Raw genomic sequence first — 15,212 nt, forward strand, 5'->3', positions numbered from 1 at the left:
TAGGCCAAATACACTCTTTCAAGTTCCCGTGGCATTTCAAGAGCAATCCACTGCTGGTCAACTATGCACATTCTTTAAAACTCCTCCTATACTTGGCGATGCATGGACAAGAATTTGTTGTGGCCATAATACTCAATTGTTGAAAACCGCAGATAAAGAGGGTTTTTAAATAATGGCAGACTTGCACAGTGTAAGTGCAGTGATTTTACTTGATTTATCTGAAGCATTTGACAGCATCAGTCATAACCTTCACATCTGCCACACATGTGAAGTTGATGTTGGTGGTCAGGTCCTTGAGTGAGTAGCTTCCTTTTTCATGGTCTACATGCTCATAGTTTCCTTGGCCACTTTACTTCTTAAGGAGATCCCTGTGATTCAGCATCGTCCCTTTCTGTGTTTAACTTTTATTTTCAACAGCAGGTCCTCCTCATCGGTTCCTTTGGCCTCCAGGACTTAGCCTAGGCATACTAGGTTTAGCTAATTTTCATCTTAATGTCAGAGACTGTAATGCATTTTCCTTTAGGCACAACGGGCTGAAGATTTATCTGGGTAAAACTGAAATCTTAGTGACTAGTAGTATTCATTTATGGCATAGTCCATAATGTCCTTGTGACTCCAGACCTTGTTTGCTCTCTCTGACAATAATTAGATTTGGTTTCAAAATAAAAGACTAACGTATGATGGACACCCAAGTCCCATCTGTCACCTTTCCTTGCACCTTCGACATATGTAAACCACAGATCATCCCATTATAATGCTTACTAATAAGAGGTGTCAATCTGCAATCTCACAATAATTTCCTAGCGCCTTACTGCAATGCAATTTACTATGGTATCAGCAAATGTATTTTTATACTGTGTTCAATGGATAGAACTTCAGGCAGCAAGAATTAGCATTCTTTTCTATCATTTTGTGAAAGCTACCTGTCAACGCCAGAATTTGGTTTAAGATCTTTTGCATCATGCATAGAGTTCTACAATGTATAAATCCTGATTTTCTTTTCACCTCGATCAGAATTAATACTCCAAAGCTAGTACTTCGCACAGTTCAACTTCATTTTCTAATGGTTACTCCTTTCCATAAATACAACTTCTGTGAGTGTCCTTTTTCCCAACTAGCCCCAAAAACGCCTGGATGCTACACCAATTGAATATAAAACTATCATTTATGAATTTGATTGTATGATAAAAATGTAAATCTGTAGTATATTATTAATTCCTAACTATTTTCCCTAACGCCAGGAGACATTCAGATGAAAAGCACTCTGTAAAACCCAATTACTATTAGCATCATACTAACATATACTAGAAATGCAAGCTCCCAGATCTTTTTCTCCAGCATTAAATTTGCTTTTATTCTAAAACTCAGTGACCCACTCCTCCACTTTCGGAATTTGTTCTCTCAAGTATCAGACCTCAATATTTCTTTAAACGTTTTTATTTAAGCAAAGTCTTTGCTTTCCATTCCAGACTAGCGACTAACTGTGCAACCATGAGTCAAAGTACATAAATCTGCACCGCAATCCAATATCTCGTCTTCTGACACAGAAACAAAGTAAATGCCTTCATGGCAGTTGTTAGAAATGTTTTTTTTGTTTGGATAGAGCATGTGCCAGAGGTTTTGTCCCAGTTCCAAAAGTACTCTAGAAATCAGGGAGCTACAGCCCCTCTTCTTATACTCAGAAATTCCTTTGTTCAGGGGGTGACTTCAAAGGGACCCTTTCAAATGAAGCACAACACCCTTTCATCCCAGCCCTGTTTCCAGACATCAGCAGGGGATAATCAGTCCATAGTGTGAGGGCAGGACACAGCCTATTCACTTGTAAGGTGTGAACGACCCTCCCTCTCCCCAAACCAGAAATACTATCAGTATGTAGATGCCTCTTCTGTCACACCCAACCCCTCCTGTGTGACGCCTGTCTAGAAAGTATGCACCAAGTGGAGCTGTCACTCTGCCCCAGTCATGGATTGTAGTCATGCTGCAAGGCACTAGAGTTATAAGCACAGAGAAATGTTCACTTTCTAAGAATGACATTTCTAAAATATTAGTAAAAAATCCAGCAACACCAATAAGCATGATTTCTCGATACCATTCCAGACATACTAAACATGCCCACGCTACTCCTTATAGATCAGAAGATACCACTTAGACATATGTAAGGGTATTTCCAATGCAATGCTAAGAGAGGAGTAGCACTCACAGTAGTGAGAAACTAAATAGGCTGTTTGTCACTACTAGGACATGAATACATAAAGACATATGTCCTACCTTTTACATACACAGCATCCTGCCCATAGGGCTATCTAGGGCCTACATTAGGGGTGACAGATGTAGTAAAAAAAGGGAGTTTAGGCCTTAGAAAGTAGTTTGACTTGCCAAGTCAGTGTGGCAGTAAACTGTACACACAGGCCCTGCAGTGGTAGCCCTGAGAAAGCTTTGAAAGGCTACTTCTGTGGGTGGTACAATCTGTGCTGCAGGCCCACTCGTAGCATTTAATTTAAAGGCCCGGGGTATTTGGTATACCACTTTACAAGGGAATTACGGGTAAATTGAGTAAGCCAAACAGGTGTAAATCAACTACACCAAGTTTCAGGGGAGAGAGAAAATGAACTTCAGCAATGGTAAAGTGTCCGGAGTCCTAAAGCCAACAAAAAGAGGGTCAGAAAAATAGGAGGAGAAAGTCAAAAAGTTTGGGGATAACCCTGAAGAAAGGGCCATTTCCAACATCAATATTGCCCAAATTGAAAATTCTGAAACATTTAACTCATTTGAATACCCACGTCACCATTGTAGCAAGACACATTATGCCACAGTATCCCTTTCATTACTCTTATTTGTTTTCCCTATAGTTGTTTAATTAAATGTACAGTTCCATGTAGTTTTTTTAATTGAAGTTTATCTTCCTTATCTGGGTGGGCCCACATCTGCCCAAGATTATATAGGAAACAGTCCATAATTAACCCAACGGCTCATCAATTTATGAATGAAAAAATGTGCAACACCTATAAAATCAAACACACCTCTATGTCACAATGAGGCTAATAGATACTTTGTCATGTTCCTCGTGACACAATCAGAGTACTTTGTTAAGGATTACTTACAACACCTAACTCTTAACACTTGGGGCCTTCTGCTTCCATATGCCTTTCAATAGTGCATGCGCACTCTAGCCTGCGATGATATGGACAGGGAGCAGTGACAAAAGGCTATACTTATGGCTGCATCACACTAGTATATTAATTGGCAATGACAAACATAGGAGAGCTTATATCACCATGAGTGAATCTTTGGTTGAGTCTTCAAATCTAAAAACTCAAGAAGTTTCAAACTAATCCTCTGCTGGCTTGGCCACATTCAGAAACTCTCTTCCCCTCTGCATAATACCTTCACTGTCTCTCCTATTCTACCATATATAACAAAAGTACTGCTGGGACGAAGAATGGTATCCTACATGGCTCTGCAGAGCATGTGCCACTGCCTCAAATTCCCCATATTAAGCGGTGATGTTTTTGAGGCCCACCATAACACACTTGATGATCAGGTATGTGCGCTAAGGCCCTTCCATGATATGGAGTAAGACTCTGAGTGGAGCATATCAATTGCACCCTCCTTTTGATGACTATAACTACTGTCACCTGAGTGAACTGTAGAGGACTGAGAAAGTTGGTAGTAAAATGATTATAATTTCAGGAAGACCTCTTTACCACAAGCAATAGTGGCCTTCCACACATTTCTTTATAAATTGCTCTGGCAGTTCCCTGCAACTTGGTCCTTTACCCACACATGTAGAAATTGATGCTTTCAGTTTGAATATCACTTGTGTGTATGGAGAATGCATGTGTAAGGAAATCATATTACACACTTGATTGTGTGTCTAGGAGCCAATCACTTCGCAACTTGGACTGCTGATATGGTACAGTAATAAGTAATAAAAGATATTTTCAGGGTAGTTTAATGTGGTCCTTGTGACTGGTCTACAAGAGATGATTCTAGGGTGAAAGGTTAACACCAAGGTCACTGGTTATAACCTGAAAGGAGGGGACAGAGGTCTCCACCCTCCTCATGCCACCATCAGTTCACAGTAAATGAAAAAGAAGTGTAAAGTGTAAAACCTGGAACTCAGTATTTGTTCAGATATCCCCATGTAATGTGAAATTAAAGAGCACTGAGCTTCCTCATTTCTTCTTTCACTTAGCATTTTCTCAGATTGCTACAGCCACCTTGTACATAGGGTTAAAGCACTGGCGTAACAAAACTTAAGAGGGGTCCCCTGCAAAGTATATAGAGGGCCTCCACCCCCCCAGACCAAGTCAGGAGCTCTCAGGCCAAGAACCTTCCTCCCATGCACAGTGCCATCCAGTGCACACTGCATGACTGCGTGTACAGGCATATCAAACTAACTGGTGCCAGTCCCTGTCAGTGAACTGTGCTAAGGGGGGCCCTGGACTTCAAGGGCTGTGGGGGCTAATGTGGTGCCACTAGGTTAAAGGCTTACTTCCTATCCTACTAAGAAAAACCTATCATGGTTCCCCTGATTGGAAGCTTCATTTTCAGAGGACATCCTGCTGAGAAAGGATACCTACAAAAACAACAGATGATGGACGGAATGCAGAGAGAATCAAACCTTCACCCCCAGTCACAGATCTGGGTTTAATCCATCAGTTTTTTTGCTTGTCATGCCATTTCAGTTTGGACCCAGCCATATGCAAATCAGTCTTGACCCTGTTCCCCATGGGAACACTCCAGCCCGAACTGCCAGGCCAGGTCTTCCCTGAATCAGAAACAAGCATCCTGGGACTGGTTTCAGGGTATCACCCTTCATCAGCCAGGCTAGCTTGAATCTGGTGGCATAGCAAGCACGGGACCCAAGTCAGGGCATACCATTCCCACTTGGGGCGACAATGCAAAAACAACAGATGATGGAAGGAATGCAGAGCAAATCAAACATTCACCCCCATTCACAGATCTGGGTTTAATCCATCAGTTTTTTTGCTTGCCATGCCATTTCAGTTTGGACCCAGCCATATGCAAATCAGTCTTGACCCTGTTTCCCATGGGAACAGTCCAGCCCGAACTGCCAGGCCAGGTCTTCCCTGTACCAGAGACAAGCATCCTGGGACTGGTTTCAGGGTATCACCCTTCAGCAGCAAGGCTTGCTTGAATCTGGTGGCATAGCAAGCACGGGACCCACGTCTGGGCATACCCTTCCCACTTGGGGCGACAAATGCAAAAACAACAGATGATGGATGGAATTCAGAGCAAATCAAACATTCACCCCCAGGCACAGATCTGGGTGTAATACATCAGTTTTTTTGCTTGCCATGCCATTTCATTTTGGACCCAGCCATATGTAAATCAGTCTTGACCCTGTTCCCCATGGGAGCAGTCCAGCCCGAACTGCCAGTCCAGGTCTTGCCTGAACCAGAAACAAGCATCCTGGGACCAGTTTCAGGGTAACACCCTTCATCAGCCAGGCTAGCTTGAATCTGGTGGCATAGCAAGCACAGGACCCAAGTCAGGGCATACCCTTCCCACTTGGGGTGACAAATGCAAAAACAACAGATGATGGAAGGAATGCAGAGCAAATCAAACATTCACCCGTAGTCACAGATCTGGGTTTAATCCATCAGTTTTTTTGCTTGCCATGCCATTTCAGTTTGGACCCAGCCATATGTAAATCTGTCTTGACCCTGTTCCCCATAGGAACAGTCCAGCCCAAACTGCCAGGCCAGGTCTTCCCTGAGCCAGAAACAAGCATCCTGGGACCGGTTTCAGGGTATCACCTAGCATATGACCTCTTCTCAACTTCTCTGTAGGTTCTTATACAACTTTTAGGGCGATATCTACAAAGAAGTGGCACAGCACAGTGCTGCACCAAAATTGGCAGCACAGCGCTGTGTCACTTATGAAACACAGGGATGCACCCTATTTACACAAATACGGTGCATACCTGTGTTTCCCTACACTGGTGCTAAATTTAGCTGCTGTCAGGCCCAAGTAGGCCTTCACCGCCACGGCCCTAGAGTTCGGTATGAACTTACCGTTGCAGCTCCTTTAAGGAAACATGCAGTGGTCCTTGTATGGTGGAGCGCATAGTCTTTAAGGCTGTGCGGTACACCACCACGACTGCTCGTCGCCAACTCCCTCTCCCTCTGTATTCACCTGAATTCTTCTGTTTGTGGTTTTTTTACACAAGCGCTCACCATTCAGCTGTGCTGCGTTGGGATCCCTGATTTTATTTTTGTGTTTTTTTATGTTATTACTAGATTTTTGCCTCACATTTGCCTTCTTCAGGATTCGCACTGCTAAAACTCAACACAAGTGGAGTCTGGACTTTTGGGTGAACTTTATTTCTCTTGTAAGAAACTTCATTTTGTTTATATAAGCTCTGTTCTGATGAACTTGGAGACAAAGGGGGTTATTACAACCTTGGAGAAGGTGTTAATCCGTCCCAAAAGTGACAGTAAAGTGACGTTTATACCACCAGCCGTATTACGAGTCCACTATATCCTATGGAACTCGTAATACGGCTGGTGGTATATCCGTCACTTTACCGTCACTTTTGGGACGGATTAACACCTCCTCCAAAGTTGTAATAACCCCCAAAGTCTGGTGAACCATTTCCTTGCGCTCTTCGTTAACTTAAAGTGAAAAAGGACAGTTCATGGACAATGCTTACAGGTGCTCATATATTATATATATATATATATATATATATTCGTAACCAAGTCCCGGAATGCAGGTGCTCCACACAGCGGTCCTGGATGGGTTCCGAGAGACCCTAATATAACCTTAAACACTCCTTCAAATATCAGGAGAACCAGGACACCTCCAATATGAAAATTCAATTTATTTCAGCACAAAATCCAACGCGTTTCGGCAACAGCCTTACTCATGGATACCACATAAATAAAGTGCTTCACATATATAACCCAAATTGGTCATAAAAATAAAAAACAGACAAATCCTAATACACCCACTAGAGAACACGTATTTGTGGTGGCCATCTTGAAATGCACATTCAGTCTTAATACACTGTAATAAGTATTGAATAGTTTTTAAAATCCCATCAATATCCCCCATAAGATTTTCAATATCAAAAGACTTATTCGGAATTATTTCTCATGATGTTACTCTCCAAACAATTAATAAAAAATATAATAGATGAATATTTGATACAAAATTACACATTTGTAAAATGACTCAATTGTTAAATAATTTGATTGTTAAATAATTCATTTCCTGACGTTTGAGTAAAATATCTATATATATTATCAGGTTAAAATCCAATATATTTCATATGAATATTTCATACAAATATTTAATGCTCAAACCCATGTCTCAATTACTGCCATTGCATCTTATACTGCCCAAGTGGGCGTATATATTTGCAAGTAACTGCCCTGGAGGATATCATATCATTTCCGATGTTGTGCATAAATGACCTCGTTCTACTAGTGCATCATGACTTCTTAACCCAAGTGAGTGGACACACAAACTTCATTCATAAATAAAGACTTAATTAAACCCACTTCACTTGATCAATGACCACAAATTTCAACAAATTCTCATTGCCAAAATGTTGCTTAAAGAAATGCCTCGCTACCGGGTAGTTTTTGTCATAGTTCTTGATAGCTCGTCTGTGTTCCAGAACTCTTTTCTTTGCACTGTGTATCGTGCTCCCCACATACAATTTGTCACATGGACATATCAGACAATAAACACAATGAGTTGTGTTGCAATTAAAGTTACCTCTAATTGTGAAGCTGTCTGTCATCCCTGGAACATTTAATGTTCTGCAGTTATTGCTGGTTTTGCAAGCTTTGCATTTCATACAACAAGCAAAACCTGCCACTCTAGTATTTTCCATATATCCCTTCAATGTTACATCATTGCGACATAAATTGTCCTTCAAAGATCTATTTCTCCTGAAGGTTATTTGAGGATTATCACCGATCCAGTTGTTTATAATGGAGTCAGTCTGTAAAATATGCCAGCTTTTGCTGAGAATGGAACGTATTCTGTGAGACTGATTGCTGTATGTCGTAATGAATCTGATTAAGTCATTATCCTTCACCCGACTCTCATTCGTCCTATACAAAACATCATCTCTCTTCAAAGACTCTACTTTCCGTCTAGCTTGGTTGATAACTTTAACCCCATAACCTCTACTTCTAAATCTTTCACACATTACTTCACATTCCTGTTGGAAATCTGCTGTCTCACTACAATTCCTCCGGGCTCTCAGCAATTCACCATATGGAATACTGCGTATCAAGGTCCCCGGGTGTGCACTATAGGCACAAAGCAAGCTGTTACCAGCTGTCACTTTCCTAAACAATTTGGTCGCCAATCTGTTGTCTCTTACACAAACTTCTACATCAAGGAACTCAATGCAATTTGGATTCAAATGTTCAGTAAATCTCAAATTGTAATCATTATTGTTCAGATCTCGCACAAATTGCCTAGCTCCTTTCTCATCACCCCTCCAGATTACAAAAATGTCGTCAATAAAACGGCGCCATAGGACCACATTAGCATCGAATTGAGTGATCACTTCAGACACCTGTTCCTCCCACCAGCCAATAAACAAATTAGCGTAGCTGGGGGCGAAACAGGTGCCCATAGCTGTCCCTTGCAACTGTTTGTACAGATGATCATCAAAGATAAATAGATTGTTCTTGAGACAGAACTCAATCATAGTGCATAACATTTCTGAGTGAAAAAAGAAAGACAAAGATCTCGCTCTAAGAAAATGTCTAATAGCTTTTACCCCTAAATCATGATCTATACTTGTATACAAGCTAGTCACATCTAGGGTCAATAGTAAAAAATCATCTTCCCATTGGATGTCCTCGATGATTTTTAAAAAGTGTGTAGTGTCTCTCACATAGGAGGGTATTTACTCAACAAAGGGGCGTAAAAAATAGTCGATATATTTCGATGTATTTTCCAAAAGAGAATCCATAGCCGAAACTATGGGTCTTCCCGGTGGGTTAACCATATCTTTGTGAATCTTCGGAAGGAGATATAACACTGGAATCTTTGGATGATCACACTTGAGAAACAGGAACTCATCCCATTCTATCATACCCTGATCTTTCCAGTCTATAAGCATGGCATGATATTTCTCATTCATTACTTTCACATCACCCCAGCTCACTTCCTCATAACATTGGACATTACTGAGCTGTCTTACTCCCTCTGCCACATATTTAATGGTGTCCTGAATAACCACATTGCCCCCCTTGTCAGATTGTCTAATGACAATAGTGTGATCTTTTTTCAATTTTTGGAGAGCTTGCCACTGCTCACCCGATAAATTGCTGTTTTTCACATTCAATACACCATATCTCAACTTTTTCAGTTGTTTAGTCATTTCCCTTTCAAAAACATCAAGAGCATCACAATGGTCATTGATCAAGTGAAGGTTAACAAAAGGGGCGGCAATAGAGTAAGGATGCTACGTATTTTGGAGTCTAAATATATAATTGAGTTTGAGACACTGGAACCTGTAGGGCTGAATTCGAGTGAAGAGCTGAGTATCCATCTAGAGTAATTGACATATTTTTAATTATGGTGGGGGTATGTGGTGATTTTTACTATAATAGCATTTTGGAGTGTTGGTGATATTTTAATGTTTATTAAGATATGAAATTAGGTGCTGGGTTTTATTAAGTCTTTATTTATGAATGAAGTTTGTGTGTCCACTCACTTGGGTTAAGAAGTCATGATGCACTAGTAGAACGAGGTCATTTATGCACAACATCGGAAATTATATGATATCCTCCAGGGCAGTTACTTGCAAATATATACGCCCACTTGGGCAGTATAAGATGCAATGGCAGTAATTGAGACATGGGTTTGAGCATTAAATATTTATATGAAATATTCATATGAAATATATTGGATTTTAACCTGATAATATATATAGATATTTTACTCAAACGTCAGGAAATGAATTATTTAACAATCGAATTATTTAACAATTGAGTCATTTTACAAATTTGTAATTTTGTATCAAATATTCATCTATTATATTTTTTATTAATTGTTTGGAGAGTAACATCATGAGAAATAATTCCGAATAAGTCTTTTTTGATATTGAAAATCTTATGGGGGTTATTGATGGGATTTTAAAAACTATTCAATACTTATTACAGTGTATTAAGACTGAATGTGCATTTCAAGATGGCCACCACAAATACGTGTTCTCTAGTGGGTGTATTAGGATTTGTCTGTTTTTTATTTTTATGACCAATTTGGGTTATATATGTGAAGCACTTTATTTATGTGGTATCCATGAGCAAGGCTGTTGCCGAAACGCGTTGGATTTTGTGCTGAAATAAATTGAATTTTCATATTGGAGGTGTCCTGGTTCTCCTGATATTTGAAGGAGTGTTTAAGGTTATATATATATATATATATATATATATATATATATATATATATATATATAAATATTAACAGACTGAAAGATTTCCATTAGGTTTTGCATATTCTAGCAATATATATTGTTCTTTATCTGTGGACTCCTATTTATTGTTTGTTTGTTTTTTCAGAAAAACACATGACTTATAAGGGTTAAACATACTTGAGCCTTGACATAAGAAGAACTGGGGTACATTCTCATAATGTAAAGAATAGGTATGTTCTATGGCATATGTATGGCATTATGCATAAATGTGTTGCTTATCAACAGTCATAATCTTATGAATTCAATTTCCTTTAGAAGTTGCACACTTCATACAACAGACCTCAGGTACCAACCCCTAAAAGTAAGGGAGAAGGACATAAGGTATATAGGCCCTCATTACAACCCTGGCGGTAAATGCCGACTACTGCTGTGCTGTCGCCCGCCAACATACTGTGCCCGCGGCGGTATTCCTCCACGGGTATCATGATCCACATTGAGAAATCCGCCACTATACAGACACCCACACAAGTCCGCTACACCAAAGGTCAGTGATAACCTGGTGATATACAAACCCACACCGTTACACCAACAGGAATACGCCCACAGTATCACGACCCATGAATCACCGCAGCAGTCTTTCAACTACGGTAAACCTTTGGTGGTACACACTGCAGCGCTCAAAATACACGCACCACCACATTGGACAATTCAAACTACACACACCTGACAAACATACACTCACCACGCCCACACACCCACACACCCACACCAATATAAAACACACACACCCACATTACTCACAACCCCTTCCGCGAAAAAAATTATATTGCTAACAGAGAGACACAGGCAGGAGCACCCACTCAATCAGAGGCACAGAACACCATCACCCATACACCATCCACGCACCTCACACCACACACCCCAACACATCACCCCACACACCCTCACACCACAACCATGGCACCCCAAAGACACCCTGTCAGAGTCACCAGATCCTCGGTGTCTGTGCACGTTCCCAACACTTCCACCACAAGACAGCTCCAATACTCTGATTAGAATTGTCACAGAGTCTAAGAGAGTCCAAGTGGGGAAAAGGGGATTAGGAGGGAACAACTGGGAAGGAAACCTGTAGGAAGCAAAAAGGTTAAAACACACAATATCAAGATTATATCATATTAATCAGTACTAGGCTATGACTCTAAGCATTGTCATTCTGAAAACATGGACAACCTAAGCATAGACTTAAATAACTAGGCTTCAAGATAACTAGATACCTGTGAGGGAATCAAGAAAGGATTAAATGCAACTTTCAAATTCAAGTATTATATTTTGCATGAGGATCAGGAAATAATCTGAATGATTTCAAATCCATCATATGAATCGTGCTTGAGGAATTTATTATGTACATACAACATCACATCTAGAACTCTAGCATTTTTTTTGTTTTCTCAAAATTGCAGGAACATGAATTGCGCACATTGCAGATTTTCAAAAAGGATGTAAATACCATGGAATGATTGTGCACCATGAATAACATTAGTTGGACTCAAGAAATAAAATAATCTGAATGATTTCTAATCCATCATATGAATCGTGCTTGAGGAACGTATTATGTACATACAACATCACATCTAGAACTCTAGCATTTTTTTTGTTTTCTCAAAATTGCAGGAACACGAATTGCGCACATTGCAGATTTCCACAAAGGTTGTAAATACCATGGAATGATTGTGCACCATGAATAACATTAGTTGGACTCGAGAAATAAATCGCACGTCTTGCCGACTCAGAGGTCACCAAGGAAATGCCAGGAAGTGGTAGCGCGTAATGAACATCGTGATTTTAAACACAAGAAATGAATTGAGCGTATTGCCGATTCGAGCACCCCCAAGTAAATACCATGAAATGGTAACGCTCTCTGAATAGCATGAGTTCAACACAAGAAATGAATTGCTCGTCTTGCCGATTCGAAGCCCACCATGTGAATGCCAAGGAATGGTGGCCCACATTGAATATCATGAATTAAACACAAGAAAAGGAATCGCATGACTTGACGATTCAAAGACTACCATATGAATAACAAGAAATGGTAGCGTACAAGGAATAACATGAATTACACAAAAGAATTGAATCGCGTGTCTTGCCGATTCGAATGCCACCATGTAACTGCCAAGAAATGGTAGCGCACAATGAATATCAAGGGTTAAAGCATGAGGAACGAATCGCGCGTCTTGCCGATTCGAAAGCCACCATGTAACCGCCAAGAAATGGTAGCGCACTATGAATATAAAGGGTTAAAGCACGAGGAACGAATCGCGCATCTTGCCGATTCGAATGCCACCATGTAACTGCCAAGAAATGGTAGCGCACAATGAATATTAAGGGTTAAAGCACAAGGAACGAATTGCGCGCTGTGCCGATTCGAATATTAACATGTAAAGAAAAAAACAGAGCATATTTACACGCACAAGGTAAAATCTCTCACCATGAAAATTAGGCCCAAGAGCTCGGATGCCTTCGAAAACGGGATCGGGGGCCCAGCTCGACCTCCGTCTTACCGCCCTGATCAAGGATCACCAATGTAAATGAAGGCAAAGGCCTGGAAGATCAAAGTAGGCCTCCGAAACAGGAGCTCAGGAAGTTGCTGCTGCTCTGCACCGGGACCTCTGAATAGTGAGCACGTGGAGCTGGGCTGGCTGAGTCTTAGCCCAGCCCACCAACCACACCCAGGCATGATGCAGGGAAAGCTTCTAGACCCTGACACAGTCTGAAAACCTGCAGCAGTACATTGCATGTGAACAGTATTTATATGCATGCTGAACATAAGTCTTCAGGATTGAACTCTTTAATGCAAAAGGTTAAACAACATCATATCAGCACAATGCATAAATTATGTTAGCTTGAAATTGTTAGGTTTTTGCATTCTAGTCACCCGTAGAACGCCAATGCCCTGATGTTGACACACCCCAGGTTTTCAGAGGAGGAGCTAAGGGTCTTGGTGGAGGAAATCATCCGGGTTGAGCCACAGCTATTCGGATCACAGGTGCAGCAGCAGTCCATTGCGAGGAAGATGGAGCTATGGCGGAGAATTGTGGACAGGGTCAACACCGTGGGACAGCATCCAAGAACAAGGGATGACATCAGGAAGAGGTGGAATGACCTACGGGGGAAGGTGCATTCCGTGGTTGCTAGACACCAGATAGCTGTACAGAGGACTGGCAGTGGACCTCCACCTCCTCGCCACAACTAACAACATGGGAGGAGCAAGTCTTGGCAATCATGCATTCTGAGGGCCTCGCAGGAGTAGCAGGAGGACTGGACTCTGGTAAGTCAATTCTTAGCTACTTTATCTCCCCCACCCTACCTGCATGCCATCACAAGCTCATACCCCTACCCTCACCCCATCACCCCACCACCTCACATATATCCCACTATCACAACCCACCCATCCCAAAACCAAGCCCTGCATGTTACACCAATGCATGGACACCCATCACAGACCTGCATGGACACCCATCACCACAGCATGCCCATCACAGAGACTCACCCAGCTCACAAAACCACCATGAACACAAGGCCAAGCTTGCAGGGAAATCGCAACCATACAGGGAAACACACCCATGCACAAGATGGCACATGCAGATACATTAACACTGCATTTGCATCCTCTCAGGACCCCTACTCAAAGTTACCGGCGAGGAGGTGCCAGCTACATCCAGTCCCCCCCCCGAAGAGGCCCACAGAGACGACAGCACCCCTGCATGCCTGGATCAGGATGACCAACCTGGCCCATCAAGGACCTCTGGACAGTCGGTTCCCCTGCCACAGTCCCAAACCACTACAGAGCCTCCCCCTCAGGAAACACCATCACAGCATCCACCCAGCGGGCCCATGCCACTATCCCTAGGACACGTCAATCAGCAGTGTGTCCACCACTACAGGGACCCCAGGCAACCTCAAAAACACAAGAAAATCAGGGACCAGGGGTCAGTGGCAGTGGGCACACGGTTCAGGGGACAGAAATAGGAGAACAGGGAAGCTGGGAGGACTGCTGTGTGACAGGGGGAGGACAGGCCCAGGGAATCCACCATCCACGAGGCGCTCTCCAACATCCTGGGATCATATCACCATTCCCAGATGACCATGGGCCAGATACTGGCCAAGCTGCAAGAGACCCAGAGGCTGCAGGAGGGACAGTACCTGGGGATCAAGGATGACCTAACAAACATCTACACCATCCTGGTCACCATTGCAGGGGTGCTGGCTGACATGGCCAAGACCATGAGGGAGGCAATGGCACAACAACGGTCCCCTGACACTAGCCGAACCGATGAACAGCCTTCCACCTCCACCAGCACTAGTGGACAGGAGGCACTGCCACAGGAACAACAGGAAACCAGCACCCCACCCCCTGCAGAACCACCCCGCAAACGGTCCCTGCGATCCAAACAAAAGCCAGAGAACATTGCCAAGACCCCGCCAGGAAATAAGACTCTCCTGATTGTCACCCTTGTGTCCCACTCTGTCACCCTGTCCACCTTAAACTGCCATTGCTCCACTTCCCAGGCCCACTTGGGCAATGCACCTGTGATACTAATAGACTGGACTCTAACTGGACCTTCCTCCACCATCACCCCAGCCCATTGCACCCGCCCTCTACTTATGAGCACTTAAATAAACACCCTTGGAACAAATACAAATCTGAAGTCTGTCAAATAATTCACAAATATATTAGTAAAACATAATTAAAGCATTGCAACTCAAATGTACTCAAATGTACAGTGAAATATACTTG

Source organism: Pleurodeles waltl, chromosome 11 (assembly GCF_031143425.1).
Source record: "Pleurodeles waltl isolate 20211129_DDA chromosome 11, aPleWal1.hap1.20221129, whole genome shotgun sequence".
Lineage (NCBI taxonomy): Eukaryota > Metazoa > Chordata > Amphibia > Caudata > Salamandridae > Pleurodeles > Pleurodeles waltl.